Here is a 21,800-nt window from a genome sequence, read left to right as displayed (position 1 = left end):
CTGAAACAACTGCAACAGCCTACCAAGTGCACATCGTTACCAGCCTGCTGTCATAGCTACAGCCTACCAAGTGCACATCGTTACCAGCCTGCTGTCATAGCTACAGCCTACCAAGTGCACATCGTTACCAGCCTGCTTTCATAGCTACAGCCTTCCAAGTGCACATTGTTACCAGCCTGCAGTCACAGCTACAGCCTATCAAGTGCACATCATTACCAGCCTGCAGTCACAGCTACAGCCTATCAAGTGCACATCGTTACCAGCCTGCAGTCACAGCTACAGCCTATCAAGTGCACATCGTTACCAGCATGCTGTCACAGCTGCAGCCTACCAAGTGCACATTGTTACCAGCCTGCTGTCACAGCTACAGCCTACCAAGTACACATCATTACCAGCCTGCAGTCACAGCTACAGCCTATCAAGTGCACATCCTTACCAGCCTGCAGTCACAGCTACAGCCTATCAAGTGCACATCGTTACCAGCCTGCAGTCACAGCTACAGCCTATCAAGTGCACATCGTTACCAGCATGCTGTCACAGCTGCAGCCTACCAAGTGCACATTGTTTCCAGCCTGCTGTCACAGCTACAGCATACCAAGTACACATCATTACCAGCCTGCAGTCACAGCTACAGCCTATCAAGTGCACATCATTACCAGCCTGCAGTCACAGCTACAGCCTATCAAGTCAACATCGTTACCAGCCTGCAGTCACAGCTACAGCCTATCAAGTGCACATCGTTACCAGCCTGCTGTCACAGCTACAGCCTATCAAGTGCACATCGTTACCAGCATGCTGTCACAGCTGCAGCCTACCAAGTGCACATTGTTACCAGCCTGCTGTCACAGCTACAGCCTACCAAGTACACATCATTACCAGCCTGCTGTCACAGCTACAGCCTACCAAGTGCACATCATTACCAACCTGCAGTCACAGCTACAGCCTATCAAGTGCACATTATTACCAGCCTGCTGTCACAGCTACAGCCTACCAAGTGCACATTGTTACCAGCCTGCTGTCACAGATACAGCCTACCAAGTGCACATCGTTACCAGCCTGCTGTCACAGCTACAGCCTATCAAGTGCACTTAGTTACCAGCCTGCTGAAACAACTGCAACAGCCTACCAAGTGCACATCGTTACCAGTCTGCTGTCACAGCTACAGCCTACCAAGTGCACATTGTTACCAGCCTGCTGTCACAGCTACAGCCTACCATGTGCACATCATTACCAGCCTGCTGTCACAGCTACAGCCTACCAAGTGCACATCGTTACCAGCCTGCTGTCATAGCTACAGCCTACCAAGTGCACATCGTTACCAGCCTGCTGTCATAGCTAGAGCCTACCAAGTGCACATTGTTACCAGCCTGCTGTCACAGCTACAGCCTAACAAGTGCACATCATTACGAGCCTACTGTCACAGCTACGGCCTACCAAGTGCACATCGTTACCAGCCTGCAGTCACAGCTACAGCCTATCAAGTGCACATCATTACCAGCATGCTGTCACAGTTACAGCCTACCATGTGCACTTAGTTACCAGCCTGCTGAAACAACTTCAACAGCCTACCAAGTGCACATCATTACTAGTCTGCTGTCACAGCTACAGCCTACCAAGTGCACATCGTTACCAGCCTGCTGTCATAGCTACAGCCTACCAAGTGCACATTGTTACCAGCCTCCTATCACAGCTACAGCCAACCAAGTGCACATCATTACCAGCCTGCTGTTACAGCTATAGCCTACCAAGTGCACATCATTATCAGCCTGCTGTCACAGCTACAGCCTACCAAGTGCACTTAGTTACCAGCCTGCTGACGCAACTGCAACAGCCTTCCAAGTGCACATTGTTACCAATCTGCTGTCACAGCTACAGTCTACCAAGTGCACATCGTTACCAGCCTGCTGTCACAGCTACAGCCTACCAAGTGCACATCATTACCAGCCTGCTGTCACAGCTACAGCCTACCAAGTGCACTTAGTTACCAGCCTGCTGAAACAACTGCAATAGCCTACCAAGTGCACATCGTTACCAGCTTGCTGTCACAGCTACAGCCTACCAAGTGCACATCATTACCAGCCTGCAGTCACAGCTACAGCCTAGTATCAAGTGCACATCATTACCAGCCTGCTGTCACAGCTACAGCCTACCAAGTGCACATCGTTACCAGCCTGCTGTCACAGCTACAGTCTACCAAGTGCACATCCTTACCAGCCTGTAATCAAAGCTAAAGCCTATCAGGTGCACATATTTACCAGCCTGCTGTCACAGCTACAGCCTACCAAGTGCACATCATTACCAGCCTTCAGTCACAGCTAAAGCCTATCAAGTGCACATCATTACCAGCCTGCTGTCACATCTACAGCCTACCAAGTGCACATCGTTACCAGCCTGCTGTCAAAGCTACAGCCTACCATGTGCACATCATTACCAGCCTGCTGTCACAGCTACAGCCTACCAAGTGCACATCATTACCAGCCTGCTGTCACAGCTACAGCCTACCAAGAGCACATTGTTACCAGCCTGCTGTCAAAGCTACAGCCTACCATGTGCACATCATTACCAGCCTGCTGTCACAGCTACAGCCTACCAAGTGCACATCATTACCAGCCTGCTGTCACAGCTACAGCCTACCAAGTGCACATCATTACCAGCCTGCAGTCACAGCTATAGCCTATCAAGTGCACATTATTACCAGCCTGCTGTCACAGCTACAGCGTACCAAGTGCACATTGTTACCAGCCTGCTGTCACAGATACAGCCTACCAAGTGCACATCGTTACCAGCCTGCTGTCACAGCTACAGCCTATCAAGTGCACTTAGTTACCAGCCTGCTGAAACAACTGCAACAGCCTACCAAGTGCACATCGTTACCAGCCTGCTGTCATAGCTACAGCCTACCAAGTGCACATCGTTACCAGCCTGCTGTCATAGCTACAGCCTACCAAGTGCACATCGTTACCAGCCTGCTTTCATAGCTACAGCCTACCAAGTGCACATTGTTACCAGCCTGCTGTCACAGCTACAGCCTAACAAGTGCACATCATTACGAGCCTACTGTCACAGCTACGGCCTACCAAGTGCACATCGTTACCAGCCTGCAGTCACAGCTACAGCCTATCAAGTGCACATCATTACCAGCATGCTGTCACAGTTACAGCCTACCAAGTGCACTTAGTTTCCAGCCTGCTGAAACAACTTCAACAGCCTACCAAGTGCACATCATTACCAGTCTGCTGTCACAGCTACAGCCTACCAAGTGCACATCGTTACCAGCCTGCTGTCATAGCTACAGCCTACCAAGTGCACATTGTTACCAGCCTCCTGTCACAGCTACAGCCAACCAAGTGCACATCATTACCAGCCTGCTGTTACAGCTACAGCCTACCAAGTGCACATCATTATCAGCCTGCTGTCACAGCTACAGCCTACCAAGTGCACTTAGTTACCAGCCTGCTGACGCAACTGCAACAGCCTTCCAAGTGCACATTGTTACCAGTCTGCTGTCACAGCTACAGTCTACCAAGTGCACATCATCACCAGCCTGCTGTCACAGCTAAAGCCTATCAAGTGCACATCGTTACCAGCCTGCTGTCACAGCTACAGCCTACCAAGTGCACTTAGTTACCAGCCTGCTGAAACAACTGCAACAGCCTACCAAGTGCACATTGTTACCAGCTTGCTGTCACAGCTACAGCCTACCAAGTGCACATCATTACCAGCCTGCAGTCACAGCTACAGCCTAGTATCAAGTGCACATCACTACCAGCCTGCTGTCACATCTACAGCCTACCAAGTGCACATCATTACCAGCCTGCTGTCACAGGTGCAGCCTACCAAGTGCACATATTTACCAGCCTGCTGTCACAGCTACAGCCTACCAAGTGCACATCATTACCAGCCTTCAGTCACATCTACAGCCTACCAAGTGCACATCGTTACCAGCCTGCTGTCACAGCTACAGCCTACCAAGTGCACATCGTTACCAGCATGCTGTCACAGCTGCAGCCTACCAAGTGCACATTGTTACCAGCCTGCTGTCACAGCTACAGCCTACCAAGTGCACATCATTACCAGCCTGCAGTCACAGCTACAGCCTATCAAGTGCACATCATTACCAGCCTGCTGTCACATCTACAGCCTACCAAGTGCACATCATTACCAGCCTGCTGTCACAGCTACAGCCTACCAAGTGCACATCGTTACCAGCCTGCTGTCACAGCTACAGCCTACCAAGTGCACATCTTTACCAGCCTGCAGTCACAGCTATAGCCTATCAAGTGCACATTATTACCAGACTGCTGTCACAGCTACAGCCTACCAAGTGCACATTGTTACCAGCCTGCTGTCACAGATACAGCCTACCAAGTGCACATCGTTACCAGCCTGCTGTCACAGCTACAGCCTATCAAGTGCACATTGTTACCAGCCTGCTGTCAAAGCTACAGCCTACCATGTGCACATCATTACCAGCCTGCTGTCACAGCTACAGCCTACCAAGTGCACATCATTACCAGCCTGCAGTCACAGCTACAGCCTATCAAGTGCACATCGTTACCAGCCTGCAGTCACAGCTACAGCCTATCAAGTGCACATCGTTACCAGCATGCTGTCACAGCTGCAGCCTAACAAGTGCACATTGTTACCAGCCTGCTGTCACAGCTACAGCCTACCAAGTACACATCATTACCAGCCTGCAGTCACAGCTACAGCCTATCAAGTGCACATCATTACCAGCCTGCAGTCACAGCTACAGCCTATCAAGTGCACATCGTTACCAGCCTGCAGTCACAGCTACAGCCTATCAAGTGCACATCGTTACCAGCCTGCTGTCACAGCTACAGCCTATCAAGTGCACATCGTTACCAGCATGCTGTCACAGCTGCAGCCTACCAAGTGCACATTGTTACCAGCCTGCAGTCACAGCTACAGCCTACCAAGTACACAGAATTACCAGCCTGCTGTCACAGCTACAGCCTACCAAGTGCACATCATTACCAGCCTGCAGTCACAGCTACAGCCTATCAAGTGCACATTATTACCAGCCTGCTGTCACAGCTACAGCCTACCAAGTGCACATTGTTACCAGCCTGCTGTCACAGATACAGCCTACTAAGTGCACATCGTTACCAGCCTGCTGTCACAGCTACAGCCTATCAAGTGCACTTAGTTACCAGCCTGCTGAAACAACTGCAACAGCCTACCAAGTGCACATCGTTACCAGTCTGCTGTCACAGCTACAGCCTACCAAGTGCACATTGTTACCAGCCTGCTGTCACAGCTACAGCCTAGTATCAAGTGCACATCATTACCAGCCTGCTGTCACAGCTACAGCCTACCAAGTGCACATCGTTACCAGCCTGCTGTCACAGCTACAGTCTACCAAGTGCACATCCTTACCAGCCTGTAATCAAAGCTAAAGCCTATCAGGTGCACATATTTACCAGCCTGCTGTCACAGCTACAGCCTACCAAGTGCACATCATTACCAGCCTTCAGTCACAGCTAAAGCCTATCAAGTGCACATCATTACCAGCCTGCTGTCACATCTACAGCCTACCAAGTGCACATCGTTACCAGCCTGCTGTCAAAACTACAGCCTACCATGTGCACATCATTACCAGCCTGCTGTCACAGCTACAGCCTACCAAGTGCACATCATTACCAGCCTGCTGTCACAGCTACAGCCTACCAAGAGCACATTGTTACCAGCCTGCTGTCAAAGCTACAGCCTACCATGTGCACATCATTACCAGCCTGCTGTCACAGCTACAGCCTACCAAGTGCACATCATTACCAGCCTGCTGTCACAGCTACAGCCTACCAAGTGCACATCATTACCAGCCTGCAGTCACAGCTATAGCCTATCAAGTGCACATTATTACCAGCCTGCTGTCACAGCTACAGCGTACCAAGTGCACATTGTTACCAGCCTGCTGTCACAGATACAGCCTACCAAGTGCACATCGTTACCAGCCTGCTGTCACAGCTACAGCCTATCAAGTGCACTTAGTTACCAGCCTGCTGAAACAACTGCAACAGCCTACCAAGTGCACATCGTTACCAGCCTGCTGTCATAGCTACAGCCTACCAAGTGCACATCGTTACCAGCCTGCTGTCATAGCTACAGCCTACCAAGTGCACATCGTTACCAGCCTGCTTTCATAGCTACAGCCTACCAAGTGCACATTGTTACCAGCCTGCTGTCACAGCTACAGCCTAACAAGTGCACATCATTACGAGCCTACTGTCACAGCTACGGCCTACCAAGTGCACATCGTTACCAGCCTGCAGTCACAGCTACAGCCTATCAAGTGCACATCATTACCAGCATGCTGTCACAGTTACAGCCTACCAAGTGCACTTAGTTTCCAGCCTGCTGAAACAACTTCAACAGCCTACCAAGTGCACATCATTACTAGTCTGCTGTCACAGCTACAGCCTACCAAGTGCACATCGTTACCAGCCTGCTGTCATAGCTACAGCCTACCAAGTGCACATTGTTACCAGCCTCCTGTCACAGCTACAGCCAACCAAGTGCACATCATTACCAGCCTGCTGTTACAGCTACAGCCTACCAAGTGCACATCATTATCAGCCTGCTGTCACAGCTACAGCCTACCAAGTGCACTTAGTTACCAGCCTGCTGACGCAACTGCAACAGCCTTCCAAGTGCACATTGTTACCAGTCTGCTGTCACAGCTACAGTCTACCAAGTGCACATCATCACCAGCCTGCTGTCACAGCTAAAGCCTATCAAGTGCACATCGTTACCAGCCTGCTGTCACAGCTACAGCCTACCAAGTGCACTTAGTTACCAGCCTGCTGAAACAACTGCAACAGCCTACCAAGTGCACATTGTTACCAGCTTGCTGTCACAGCTACAGCCTACCAAGTGCACATCATTACCAGCCTGCAGTCACAGCTACAGCCTAGTATCAAGTGCACATCACTACCAGCCTGCTGTCACATCTACAGCCTACCAAGTGCACATCATTACCAGCCTGCTGTCACAGGTGCAGCCTACCAAGTGCACATATTTACCAGCCTGCTGTCACAGCTACAGCCTACCAAGTGCACATCATTACCAGCCTTCAGTCACATCTACAGCCTACCAAGTGCACATCGTTACCAGCCTGCTGTCACAGCTACAGCCTACCAAGTGCACATCGTTACCAGCATGCTGTCACAGCTGCAGCCTACCAAGTGCACATTGTTACCAGCCTGCTGTCACAGCTACAGCCTACCAAGTGCACATCATTACCAGCCTGCAGTCACAGCTACAGCCTATCAAGTGCACATCATTACCAGCCTGCTGTCACATCTACAGCCTACCAAGTGCACATCATTACCAGCCTGCTGTCACAGCTACAGCCTACCAAGTGCACATCGTTACCAGCCTGCTGTCACAGCTACAGCCTACCAAGTGCACATCTTTACCAGCCTGCAGTCACAGCTATAGCCTATCAAGTGCACATTATTACCAGACTGCTGTCACAGCTACAGCCTACCAAGTGCACATTGTTACCAGCCTGCTGTCACAGATACAGCCTACCAAGTGCACATCGTTACCAGCCTGCTGTCACAGCTACAGCCTATCAAGTGCACATTGTTACCAGCCTGCTGTCAAAGCTACAGCCTACCATGTGCACATCATTACCAGCCTGCTGTCACAGCTACAGCCTACCAAGTGCACATCATTACCAGCCTGCAGTCACAGCTACAGCCTATCAAGTGCACATCGTTACCAGCCTGCAGTCACAGCTACAGCCTATCAAGTGCACATCGTTACCAGCATGCTGTCACAGCTGCAGCCTAACAAGTGCACATTGTTACCAGCCTGCTGTCACAGCTACAGCCTACCAAGTACACATCATTACCAGCCTGCAGTCACAGCTACAGCCTATCAAGTGCACATCATTACCAGCCTGCAGTCACAGCTACAGCCTATCAAGTGCACATCGTTACCAGCCTGCAGTCACAGCTACAGCCTATCAAGTGCACATCGTTACCAGCCTGCTGTCACAGCTACAGCCTATCAAGTGCACATCGTTACCAGCATGCTGTCACAGCTGCAGCCTACCAAGTGCACATTGTTACCAGCCTGCAGTCACAGCTACAGCCTACCAAGTACACAGCATTACCAGCCTGCTGTCACAGCTACAGCCTACCAAGTGCACATCATTACCAGCCTGCAGTCACAGCTACAGCCTATCAAGTGCACATTATTACCAGCCTGCTGTCACAGCTACAGCCTACCAAGTGCACATTGTTACCAGCCTGCTGTCACAGATACAGCCTACTAAGTGCACATCGTTACCAGCCTGCTGTCACAGCTACAGCCTATCAAGTGCACTTAGTTACCAGCCTGCTGAAACAACTGCAACAGCCTACCAAGTGCACATCGTTACCAGTCTGCTGTCACAGCTACAGCCTACCAAGTGCACATTGTTACCAGCCTGCTGTCACAGCTACAGCCTACCATGTGCACATCATTACCAGCCTGCTGTCACAGCTACAGCCTACCAAGTGCACATCATTACCAGCCTGCTGTCACAGCTACAGCCTACCAAGAGCACATTGTTACCAGCCTGCTGTCAAAGCTACAGCCTACCATGTGCACATCATTACCAGCCTGCTGTCACAGCTACAGCCTACCAAGTGCACATCATTACCAGCCTGCTGTCACAGCTACAGCCTACCAAGTGCACATCATTACCAGCCTGCAGTCACAGCTATAGCCTATCAAGTGCACATTATTACCAGCCTGCTGTCACAGCTACAGCGTACCAAGTGCACATTGTTACCAGCCTGCTGTCACAGATACAGCCTACCAAGTGCACATCGTTACCAGCCTGCTGTCACAGCTACAGCCTATCAAGTGCACTTAGTTACCAGCCTGCTGAAACAACTGCAACAGCCTACCAAGTGCACATCGTTACCAGCCTGCTGTCATAGCTACAGCCTACCAAGTGCACATCGTTACCAGCCTGCTGTCATAGCTACAGCCTACCAAGTGCACATCGTTACCAGCCTGCTTTCATAGCTACAGCCTACCAAGTGCACATTGTTACCAGCCTGCTGTCACAGCTACAGCCTAACAAGTGCACATCATTACGAGCCTACTGTCACAGCTACGGCCTACCAAGTGCACATCGTTACCAGCCTGCAGTCACAGCTACAGCCTATCAAGTGCACATCATTACCAGCATGCTGTCACAGTTACAGCCTACCAAGTGCACTTAGTTACCAGCCTGCTGAAACAACTTCAACAGCCTACCAAGTGCACATCATTACTAGTCTGCTGTCACAGCTACAGCCTACCAAGTGCACATCGTTACTAGCCTGCTGTCATAGCTACAGCCTACCAAGTGCACATTGTTACCAGCCTCCTGTCACAGCTACAGCCAACCAAGTGCACATCATTACCAGCCTGCTGTTACAGCTACAGCCTACCAAGTGCACATCATTATCAGCCTGCTGTCACAGCTACAGCCTACCAAGTGCACTTAGTTACCAGCCTGCTGACGCAACTGCAACAGCCTTCCAAGTGCACATTGTTACCAGTCTGCTGTCACAGCTACAGTCTACCAAGTGCACATCATCACCAGCCTGCTGTCACATCTAAAGCCTATCAAGTGCACATCGTTACCAGCCTGCTGTCACAGCTACAGCCTACCAAGTGCACTTAGTTACCAGCCTGCTGAAACAACTGTAACAGCCTACCAAGTGCACATCGTTACCAGCTTGCTGTCACAGCTACAGCAACCAAGTGCACATCATTACCAGCCTGCAGTCACAGCTACAGCCTAGTATCAAGTGCACATCACTACCAGCCTGCTGTCACATCTACAGCCTACCAAGTGCACATCATTACCAGCCTGCTGTCACAGCTGCAGCCTACCAAGTGCACATATTTACCAGCCTGCTGTCACAGCTACAGCCTACCAAGTGCACATCATTACCAGCCTTCAGTCACATCTACAGCCTACCAAGTGCACATCGTTACCAGCCTGCTGTCACAGCTACAGTCTACCAAGTGCACATACTTACCAGCCTGTAATCAAAGCTAAAGCCTATCAGGTGCACATATTTACCAGCCTGCTGTCACAGCTACAACCTACCAAGTGCACATCATTACCAGCCTTCAGTCACAGCTAAAGCCTATCAAGTGCACATCATTACCAGCCTGCTGTCACATCTACAGCCTACCAAGTGCACATCGTTACCAGCCTGCTGTCACAGCTACAGCCTACCAAGTGCACATCGTTACCAGCCTGCTGTCACAGCTACAGCCTATCAAGTGCACATCTTTACCAGCCTGCAGTCACAGCTATAGCCTATCAAGTGCACATTATTACCAGACTGCTGTCACAGCTACAGCCTACCAAGTGCACATTGTTACCAGCCTGCTGTCACAGATACAGCCTACCAAGTGCACATCGTTACCAGCCTGCTGTCACAGCTACAGCCTATCAAGTGCACATTGTTACCAGCCTGCTGTCAAAGCTACAGCCTACCATGTGCACATCATTACCAGCCTGCTGTCACAGCTACAGCCTACCAAGTGCACATCATTACCAGCCTGCAGTCACAGCTACAGCCTATCAAGTGCACATCGTTACCAGCCTGCAGTCACAGCTACAGCCTATCAAGTGCACATCGTTACCAGCATGCTGTCACAGCTGCAGCCTACCAATTGCACATTGTTACCAGCCTGCTGTCACAGCTACAGCCTACCAAGTACACATCATTACCAGCCTGCAGTCACAGCTACAGCCTCTCAAGTGCACATCATTACCAGCCTGCAGTCACAGCTACAGCCTATCAAGTGCACATCGTTACCAGCCTGCAGTCACAGCTACAGCCTATCAAGTGCACATCGTTACCAGCCTGCTGTCACAGCTACAGCCTATCAAGTGCACATCGTTACCAGCATGCTGTCACAGCTGCAGCCTACCAAGTGCACATTGTTACCAGCCTGCTGTCACAGCTACAGCCTACCAAGTACACATCATTACCAGCCTGCTGTCACAGCTACAGCCTACCAAGTGCACATCATTACCAGCCTGCAGTCACAGCTACAGCCTATCAAGTGCACATTATTACCAGCCTGCTGTCACAGCTACAGCCTACCAAGTGCACATTGTTACCAGCCTGCTGTCACAGCTACAGCCTATCAAGTGCACTTAGTTACCAGCCTGCTGAAACAACTGCAACAGCCTACCAAGTGCACATCGTTACCAGTCTGCTGTCACAGCTACAGCCTACCAAGTGCACATTGTTACCAGCCTGCTGTCACAGCTACAGCCTACCATGTGCACATCATTACCAGCCTGCTGTCACAGCTACAGCCTACCAAGTGCACATCGTTACCAGCCTGCTGTCATAGCTACAGCCTACCAAGTGCACATTGTTACCAGCCTGCTGTCACAGCTACAGCCTAACAAGTGCACATCATTACGAGCCTACTGTCACAGCTACGGCCTACCAAGTGCACATCGTTACCAGCCTGCAGTCACAGCTACAGCCTATCAAGTGCACATCATTACCAGCATGCTGTCACAGTTACAGCCTACCATGTGCACTTAGTTACCAGCCTGCTGAAACAACTTCAACAGCCTACCAAGTGCACATCATTACTAGTCTGCTGTCACAGCTACAGCCTACCAAGTGCACATCGTTACCAGCCTGCTGTCATAGCTACAGCCTACCAAGTGCACATTGTTACCAGCCTCCTGTCACAGCTACAGCCAACCAAGTGCACATCATTACCAGCCTGCTGTTACAGCTACAGCCTACCAAGTGCACATCGTTATCAGCCTGCTGTCACAGCTACAGCCTACCAAGTGCACTTAGTTACCAGCCTGCTGACGCAACTGCAACAGCCTTCCAAGTGCACATTGTTACCAGTCTGCTGTCACAGCTACAGTCTACCAAGTGCACATCATCACCAGCCTGCTGTCACAGCTAAAGCCTACCAAGTGCACTTAGTTACCAGCCTGCTGAAACAACTGCAACAGCCTACCAAGTGCACATCGTTACCAGCTTGCTGTCACAGCTACAGCCTACCAAGTGCACATCATTACCAGCCTGCAGTCACAGCTACAGCCTAGTATCAAGTGCACATCATTACCAGCCTGCTGTCACATCTACAGCCTACCAAGTGCACATCATTACCAGCCTGCTGTCACAGCTACAGCCTACCAAGTGCACATCGTTACCAGCCTGCTGTCACAGCTACAGTCTACCAAGTGCACATCCTTACCAGCCTGTAATCAAAGCTAAAGCCTATCAGGTGCACATATTTACCAGCCTGCTGTCACAGCTACAGCCTACCAAGTGCACATCATTACCAGCCTTCAGTCACAGCTAAAGCCTATCAAGTGCACATCATTACCAGCCTGCTGTCACATCTACAGCCTACCAAGTGCACATCGTTACCAGCCTGCTGTCACAGCTACAGCCTACCAAGTGCACATCGTTACCAGCCTGCTGTCACAGCTACAGCCTACCAAGTGCACATCATTACCAGCCTGCTGTCACAGCTACAGCCTACCAAGTGCACATCATTACCAGCCTGCAGTCACAGCTATAGCCTATCAAGTGCACATTATTACCAGCCTGCTGTCACAGCTACAGCCTACCAAGTGCACATTGTTACCAGCCTGCTGTCACAGATACAGCCTACCAAGTGCACATCGTTACCAGCCTGCTGTCACAGCTACAGCCTATCAAGTGCACTTATTTACCAGCCTGCTGAAACAACTGCAACAGCCTACCAAGTGCACATCGTTACCAGTCTGCTGTCACAGCTACAGCCTACCAAGTGCACATTGTTACCAGCCTGCTGTCAAAGCTACAGCCTACCATGTGCACATCATTACCAGCCTGCTGTCACAGCTACAGCCTACCAAGTGCACATCGTTACCAGCCTGCTGTCATAGCTACAGCCTATCAAGTGCACATCATTACCAGCCTGCTGTCACATCTACAGCCTACCAAGTGCACATCGTTACCAGCCTGCTGTCACAGCTACAGCCTACCAAGTGCACATCGTTACCAGCCTGCTGTCACAGCTACAGCCTACCAAGTGCACATCTATACCAGCCTGCAGTCACAGCTATAGCCTATCAAGTGCACATTATTACCAGCCTGCTGTCACAGCTACAGCCTACCAAGTGCACATTGTTACCAGCCTGCTGTCACAGATACAGCCTACCTAGTGCACATCGTTACCAGCCTGCTGTCACAGCTACAGCCTATCAAGTGCACATTGTTACCAGCCTGCTGTCAAAGCTACAGCCTACCATGTGCACATCATTACCAGCCTGCTGTCACAGCTACAGCCTACCAAGTGCACATCATTACCAGCCTGCAGTCACAGCTACAGCCTATCAAGTGCACATCGTTACCAGCCTGCAGTCACAGCTACAGCCTATCAAGTGCACATCGTTACCAGCATGCTGTCACAGCTGCAGCCTACCAAGTGCACATTGTTACCAGCCTGCTGTCACAGCTACAGCCTACCAAGTACACATCATTACCAGCCTGCAGTCACAGCTACAGCCTATCAAGTGCACATCATTACCAGCCTGCAGTCACAGCTACAGCCTATCAAGTGCACATCGTTACCAGCCTGCAGTCACAGCTACAGCCTATCAAGTGCACATCGTTACCAGCCTGCTGTCACAGCTACAGCCTATCAAGTGCACATTATTACCAGCCTGCTGTCACAGCTACAGCCTACCAAGTGCACATTGTTACCAGCCTGCTGTCACAGATACAGCCTACCAAGTGCACATCGTTACCAGCCTGCTGTCACAGCTACAGCCTATCAAGTGCACTTAGTTACCAGCCTGCTGAAACAACTGCAACAGCCTACCAAGTGCACATCGTTACCAGTCTGCTGTCACAGCTACAGCCTACCAAGTGCACATTGTTACCAGCCTGCTGTCACAGCTACAGCCTACCATGTGCACATCATTACCAGCCTGCTGTCACAGCTACAGCCTACCAAGTGCACATCGTTACCAGCCTGCTGTCATAGCTACAGCCTACCAAGTGCACATCGTTACCAGCCTGCTGTCATAGCTAGAGCCTACCAAGTGCACATTGTTACCAGCCTGCTGTCACAGCTACAGCCTAACAAGTGCACATCATTACGAGCCTACTGTCACAGCTACGGCCTACCAAGTGCACATCGTTACCAGCCTGCAGTCACAGCTACAGCCTATCAAGTGCACATCATTACCAGCATGCTGTCACAGTTACAGCCTACCATGTGCACTTAGTTACCAGCCTGCTGAAACAACTTCAACAGCCTACCAAGTGCACATCATTACTAGTCTGCTGTCACAGCTACAGCCTACCAAGTGCACATCGTTACCAGCCTGCTGTCATAGCTACAGCCTACCAAGTGCACATTGTTACCAGCCTCCTATCACAGCTACAGCCAACCAAGTGCACATCATTACCAGCCTGCTGTTACAGCTATAGCCTACCAAGTGCACATCATTATCAGCCTGCTGTCACAGCTACAGCCTACCAAGTGCACTTAGTTACCAGCCTGCTGACGCAACTGCAACAGCCTTCCAAGTGCACATTGTTACCAATCTGCTGTCACAGCTACAGTCTACCAAGTGCACATCGTTACCAGCCTGCTGTCACAGCTACAGCCTACCAAGTGCACATCATTACCAGCCTGCTGTCACAGCTACAGCCTACCAAGTGCACTTAGTTACCAGCCTGCTGAAACAACTGCAATAGCCTACCAAGTGCACATCGTTACCAGCTTGCTGTCACAGCTACAGCCTACCAAGTGCACATCATTACCAGCCTGCAGTCACAGCTACAGCCTAGTATCAAGTGCACATCATTACCAGCCTGCTGTCACAGCTACAGCCTACCAAGTGCACATCGTTACCAGCCTGCTGTCACAGCTACAGTCTACCAAGTGCACATCCTTACCAGCCTGTAATCAAAGCTAAAGCCTATCAGGTGCACATATTTACCAGCCTGCTGTCACAGCTACAGCCTACCAAGTGCACATCATTACCAGCCTTCAGTCACAGCTAAAGCCTATCAAGTGCACATCATTACCAGCCTGCTGTCACATCTACAGCCTACCAAGTGCACATCGTTACCAGCCTGCTGTCAAAGCTACAGCCTACCATGTGCACATCATTACCAGCCTGCTGTCACAGCTACAGCCTACCAAGTGCACATCATTACCAGCCTGCTGTCACAGCTACAGCCTACCAAGAGCACATTGTTACCAGCCTGCTGTCAAAGCTACAGCCTACCATGTGCACATCATTACCAGCCTGCTGTCACAGCTACAGCCTACCAAGTGCACATCATTACCAGCCTGCTGTCACAGCTACAGCCTACCAAGTGCACATCATTACCAGCCTGCAGTCACAGCTATAGCCTATCAAGTGCACATTATTACCAGCCTGCTGTCACAGCTACAGCGTACCAAGTGCACATTGTTACCAGCCTGCTGTCACAGATACAGCCTACCAAGTGCACATCGTTACCAGCCTGCTGTCACAGCTACAGCCTATCAAGTGCACTTAGTTACCAGCCTGCTGAAACAACTGCAACAGCCTACCAAGTGCACATCGTTACCAGCCTGCTGTCATAGCTACAGCCTACCAAGTGCACATCGTTACCAGCCTGCTGTCATAGCTACAGCCTACCAAGTGCACATCGTTACCAGCCTGCTTTCATAGCTACAGCCTACCAAGTGCACATTGTTACCAGCCTGCTGTCACAGCTACAGCCTAACAAGTGCACATCATTACGAGCCTACTGTCACAGCTACGGCCTACCAAGTGCACATCGTTACCAGCCTGCAGTCACAGCTACAGCCTATCAAGTGCACATCATTACCAGCATGCTGTCACAGTTACAGCCTACCAAGTGCACTTAGTTTCCAGCCTGCTGAAACAACTTCAACAGCCTACCAAGTGCACATCATTACTAGTCTGCTGTCACAGCTACAGCCTACCAAGTGCACATCGTTACCAGCCTGCTGTCATAGCTACAGCCTACCAAGTGCACATTGTTACCAGCCTCCTGTCACAGCTACAGCCAACCAAGTGCACATCATTACCAGCCTGCTGTTACAGCTACAGCCTACCAAGTGCACATCATTATCAGCCTGCTGTCACAGCTACAGCCTACCAAGTGCACTTAGTTACCAGCCTGCTGACGCAACTGCAACAGCCTTCCAAGTGCACATTGTTACCAGTCTGCTGTCACAGCTACAGTCTACCAAGTGCACATCATCACCAGCCTGCTGTCACAGCTAAAGCCTATCAAGTGCACATCGTTACCAGCCTGCTGTCACAGCTACAGCCTACCAAGTGCACTTAGTTACCAGCCTGCTGAAACAACTGCAACAGCCTACCAAGTGCACATTGTTACCAGCTTGCTGTCACAGCTACAGCCTACCAAGTGCACATCATTACCAGCCTGCAGTCACAGCTACAGCCTAGTATCAAGTGCACATCACTACCAGCCTGCTGTCACATCTACAGCCTACCAAGTGCACATCATTACCAGCCTGCTGTCACAGGTGCAGCCTACCAAGTGCACATATTTACCAGCCTGCTGTCACAGCTACAGCCTACCAAGTGCACATCATTACCAGCCTTCAGTCACATCTACAGCCTACCAAGTGCACATCGTTACCAGCCTGCTGTCACAGCTACAGCCTACCAAGTGCACATCGTTACCAGCATGCTGTCACAGCTGCAGCCTACCAAGTGCACATTGTTACCAGCCTGCTGTCACAGCTACAGCCTACCAAGTGCACATCATTACCAGCCTGCAGTCACAGCTACAGCCTATCAAGTGCACATCATTACCAGCCTGCTGTCACATCTACAGCCTACCAAGTGCACATCATTACCAGCCTGCTGTCACAGCTACAGCCTACCAAGTGCACATCGTTACCAGCCTGCTGTCACAGCTACAGCCTACCAAGTGCACATCTTTACCAGCCTGCAGTCACAGCTATAGCCTATCAAGTGCACATTATTACCAGACTGCTGTCACAGCTACAGCCTACCAAGTGCACATTGTTACCAGCCTGCTGTCACAGATACAGCCTACCAAGTGCACATCGTTACCAGCCTGCTGTCACAGCTACAGCCTATCAAGTGCACATTGTTACCAGCCTGCTGTCAAAGCTACAGCCTACCATGTGCACATCATTACCAGCCTGCTGTCACAGCTACAGCCTACCAAGTGCACATCATTACCAGCCTGCAGTCACAGCTACAGCCTATCAAGTGCACATCGTTACCAGCCTGCAGTCACAGCTACAGCCTATCAAGTGCACATCGTTACCAGCATGCTGTCACAGCTGCAGCCTAACAAGTGCACATTGTTACCAGCCTGCTGTCACAGCTACAGCCTACCAAGTACACATCATTACCAGCCTGCAGTCACAGCTACAGCCTATCAAGTGCACATCATTACCAGCCTGCAGTCACAGCTACAGCCTATCAAGTGCACATCGTTACCAGCCTGCAGTCACAGCTACAGCCTATCAAGTGCACATCGTTACCAGCCTGCTGTCACAGCTACAGCCTATCAAGTGCACATCGTTACCAGCATGCTGTCACAGCTGCAGCCTACCAAGTGCACATTGTTACCAGCCTGCAGTCACAGCTACAGCCTACCAAGTACACAGCATTACCAGCCTGCTGTCACAGCTACAGCCTACCAAGTGCACATCATTACCAGCCTGCAGTCACAGCTACAGCCTATCAAGTGCACATTATTACCAGCCTGCTGTCACAGCTACAGCCTACCAAGTGCACATTGTTACCAGCCTGCTGTCACAGATACAGCCTACTAAGTGCACATCGTTACCAGCCTGCTGTCACAGCTACAGCCTATCAAGTGCACTTAGTTACCAGCCTGCTGAAACAACTGCAACAGCCTACCAAGTGCACATCGTTACCAGTCTGCTGTCACAGCTACAGCCTACCAAGTGCACATTGTTACCAGCCTGCTGTCACAGCTACAGCCTACCATGTGCACATCATTACCAGCCTGCTGTCACAGCTACAGCCTACCAAGTGCACATCATTACCAGCCTGCTGTCACAGCTACAGCCTACCAAGAGCACATTGTTACCAGCCTGCTGTCAAAGCTACAGCCTACCATGTGCACATCATTACCAGCCTGCTGTCACAGCTACAGCCTACCAAGTGCACATCATTACCAGCCTGCTGTCACAGCTACAGCCTACCAAGTGCACATCATTACCAGCCTGCAGTCACAGCTATAGCCTATCAAGTGCACATTATTACCAGCCTGCTGTCACAGCTACAGCGTACCAAGTGCACATTGTTACCAGCCTGCTGTCACAGATACAGCCTACCAAGTGCACATCGTTACCAGCCTGCTGTCACAGCTACAGCCTATCAAGTGCACTTAGTTACCAGCCTGCTGAAACAACTGCAACAGCCTACCAAGTGCACATCGTTACCAGCCTGCTGTCATAGCTACAGCCTACCAAGTGCACATCGTTACCAGCCTGCTGTCATAGCTACAGCCTACCAAGTGCACATCGTTACCAGCCTGCTTTCATAGCTACAGCCTACCAAGTGCACATTGTTACCAGCCTGCTGTCACAGCTACAGCCTAACAAGTGCACATCATTACGAGCCTACTGTCACAGCTACGGCCTACCAAGTGCACATCGTTACCAGCCTGCAGTCACAGCTACAGCCTATCAAGTGCACATCATTACCAGCATGCTGTCACAGTTACAGCCTACCAAGTGCACTTAGTTACCAGCCTGCTGAAACAACTTCAACAGCCTACCAAGTGCACATCATTACTAGTCTGCTGTCACAGCTACAGCCTACCAAGTGCACATCGTTACTAGCCTGCTGTCATAGCTACAGCCTACCAAGTGCACATTGTTACCAGCCTCCTGTCACAGCTACAGCCAACCAAGTGCACATCATTACCAGCCTGCTGTTACAGCTACAGCCTACCAAGTGCACATCATTATCAGCCTGCTGTCACAGCTACAGCCTACCAAGTGCACTTAGTTACCAGCCTGCTGACGCAACTGCAACAGCCTTCCAAGTGCACATTGTTACCAGTCTGCTGTCACAGCTACAGTCTACCAAGTGCACATCATCACCAGCCTGCTGTCACATCTAAAGCCTATCAAGTGCACATCGTTACCAGCCTGCTGTCACAGCTACAGCCTACCAAGTGCACTTAGTTACCAGCCTGCTGAAACAACTGTAACAGCCTACCAAGTGCACATCGTTACCAGCTTGCTGTCACAGCTACAGCAACCAAGTGCACATCATTACCAGCCTGCAGTCACAGCTACAGCCTAGTATCAAGTGCACATCACTACCAGCCTGCTGTCACATCTACAGCCTACCAAGTGCACATCATTACCAGCCTGCTGTCACAGCTGCAGCCTACCAAGTGCACATATTTACCAGCCTGCTGTCACAGCTACAGCCTACCAAGTGCACATCATTACCAGCCTTCAGTCACATCTACAGCCTACCAAGTGCACATCGTTACCAGCCTGCTGTCACAGCTACAGTCTACCAAGTGCACATACTTACCAGCCTGTAATCAAAGCTAAAGCCTATCAGGTGCACATATTTACCAGCCTGCTGTCACAGCTACAGCCTACCAAGTGCACATCATTACCAGCCTTCAGTCACAGCTAAAGCCTATCAAGTGCACATCATTACCAGCCTGCTGTCACATCTACAGCCTACCAAGTGCACATCGTTACCAGCCTGCTGTCACAGCTACAGCCTACCAAGTGCACATCGTTACCAGCCTGCTGTCACAGCTACAGCCTATCAAGTGCACATCTTTACCAGCCTGCAGTCACAGCTATAGCCTATCAAGTGCACATTATTACCAGACTGCTGTCACAGCTACAGCCTACCAAGTGCACATTGTTACCAGCCTGCTGTCACAGATACAGCCTACCAAGTGCACATCGTTACCAGCCTGCTGTCACAGCTACAGCCTATCAAGTGCACATTGTTACCAGCCTGCTGTCAAAGCTACAGCCTACCATGTGCACATCATTACCAGCCTGCTGTCACAGCTACAGCCTACCAAGTGCACATCATTACCAGCCTGCAGTCACAGCTACAGCCTATCAAGTGCACATCGTTACCAGCCTGCAGTCACAGCTACAGCCTATCAAGTGCACATCGTTACCAGCATGCTGTCACAGCTGCAGCCTACCAATTGCACATTGTTACCAGCCTGCTGTCACAGCTACAGCCTACCAAGTACACATCATTACCAGCCTGCAGTCACAGCTACAGCCTCTCAAGTGCACATCATTACCAGCCTGCAGTCACAGCTACAGCCTATCAAGTGCACATCGTTACCAGCCTGCAGTCACAGCTACAGCCTATCAAGTGCACATCGTTACCAGCCTGCTGTCACAGCTACAGCCTATCAAGTGCACATCGTTACCAGCCTGCTTTCATAGCTACAGCCTACCAAGTACACATCATTACCAGCCTGCAGTCACAGCTACAGCCTCTCAAGTGCACATCATTACCAGCATGCTGTCACAGCTGCAGCCTACCAAGTGCACATTGTTACCAGCCTGCTGTCACAGCTACAGCCTACCAAGTACACATCATTACCAGCCTGCAGTCACAGCTACAGCCTCTCAAGTGCACATCATTACCAGCATGCTGTCACAGCTGCAGCCTACCAAGTGCACATTGTTACCAGCCTGCTGTCACAGCTACAGCCTACCAAGTACACATCATTACCAGCCTGCTGTCACAGCTACAGCCTACCAAGTGCACATCATTACCAGCCTGCAGTCACAGCTACAGCCTATCAAGTGCACATTATTACCAGCCTGCTGTCACAGCTACAGCCTACCAAGTGCACATTGTTACCAGCCTGCTGTCACAGATACAGCCTACTAAGTGCACATCGTTACCAGCCTGCTGTCACAGCTACAGCCTATCAAGTGCACTTAGTTACCAGCCTGCTGAAACAACTGCAACAGCCTACCAAGTGCACATCGTTACCAGTCTGCTGTCACAGCTACAGCCTACCAAGTGCACATTGTTACCAGCCTGCTGTCACAGCTACAGCCTACCAAGTGCACTTAGTTACCAGCCTGCTGAAACAACTGTAACAGCCTACCAAGTGCACATCGTTACCAGCTTGCTGTCACAGCTACAGCAACCAAGTGCACATCATTACCAGCCTGCAGTCACAGCTACAGCCTAGTATCAAGTGCACATCACTACCAGCCTGCTGTCACATCTACAGCCTACCAAGTGCACATCATTACCAGCCTGCTGTCACAGCTGCAGCCTACCAAGTGCACATATTTACCAGCCTGCTGTCACAGCTACAGCCTACCAAGTGCACATCATTACCAGCCTTCAGTCACATCTACAGCCTACCAAGTGCACATCGTTACCAGCCTGCTGTCACAGCTACAGTCTACCAAGTGCACATACTTACCAGCCTGTAATCAAAGCTAAAGCCTATCAGGTGCACATATTTACCAGCCTGCTGTCACAGCTACAGCCTACCAAGTGCACATCATTACCAGCCTTCAGTCACAGCTAAAGCCTATCAAGTGCACATCATTACCAGCCTGCTGTCACATCTACAGCCTACCAAGTGCACATCGTTACCAGCCTGCTGTCACAGCTACAGCCTACCAAGTGCACATCGTTACCAGCCTGCTGTCACAGCTACAGCCTATCAAGTGCACATCTTTACCAGCCTGCAGTCACA

Source organism: Taudactylus pleione, unplaced genomic scaffold, assembly GCF_031769625.1.
Source record: "Taudactylus pleione unplaced genomic scaffold, aTauple2 ptg000290l, whole genome shotgun sequence".
Lineage (NCBI taxonomy): Eukaryota > Metazoa > Chordata > Amphibia > Anura > Myobatrachidae > Taudactylus > Taudactylus pleione.
The sequence above is the reverse complement of the archived record's forward strand: the minus strand, read 5'-3'. Positions refer to the sequence as shown.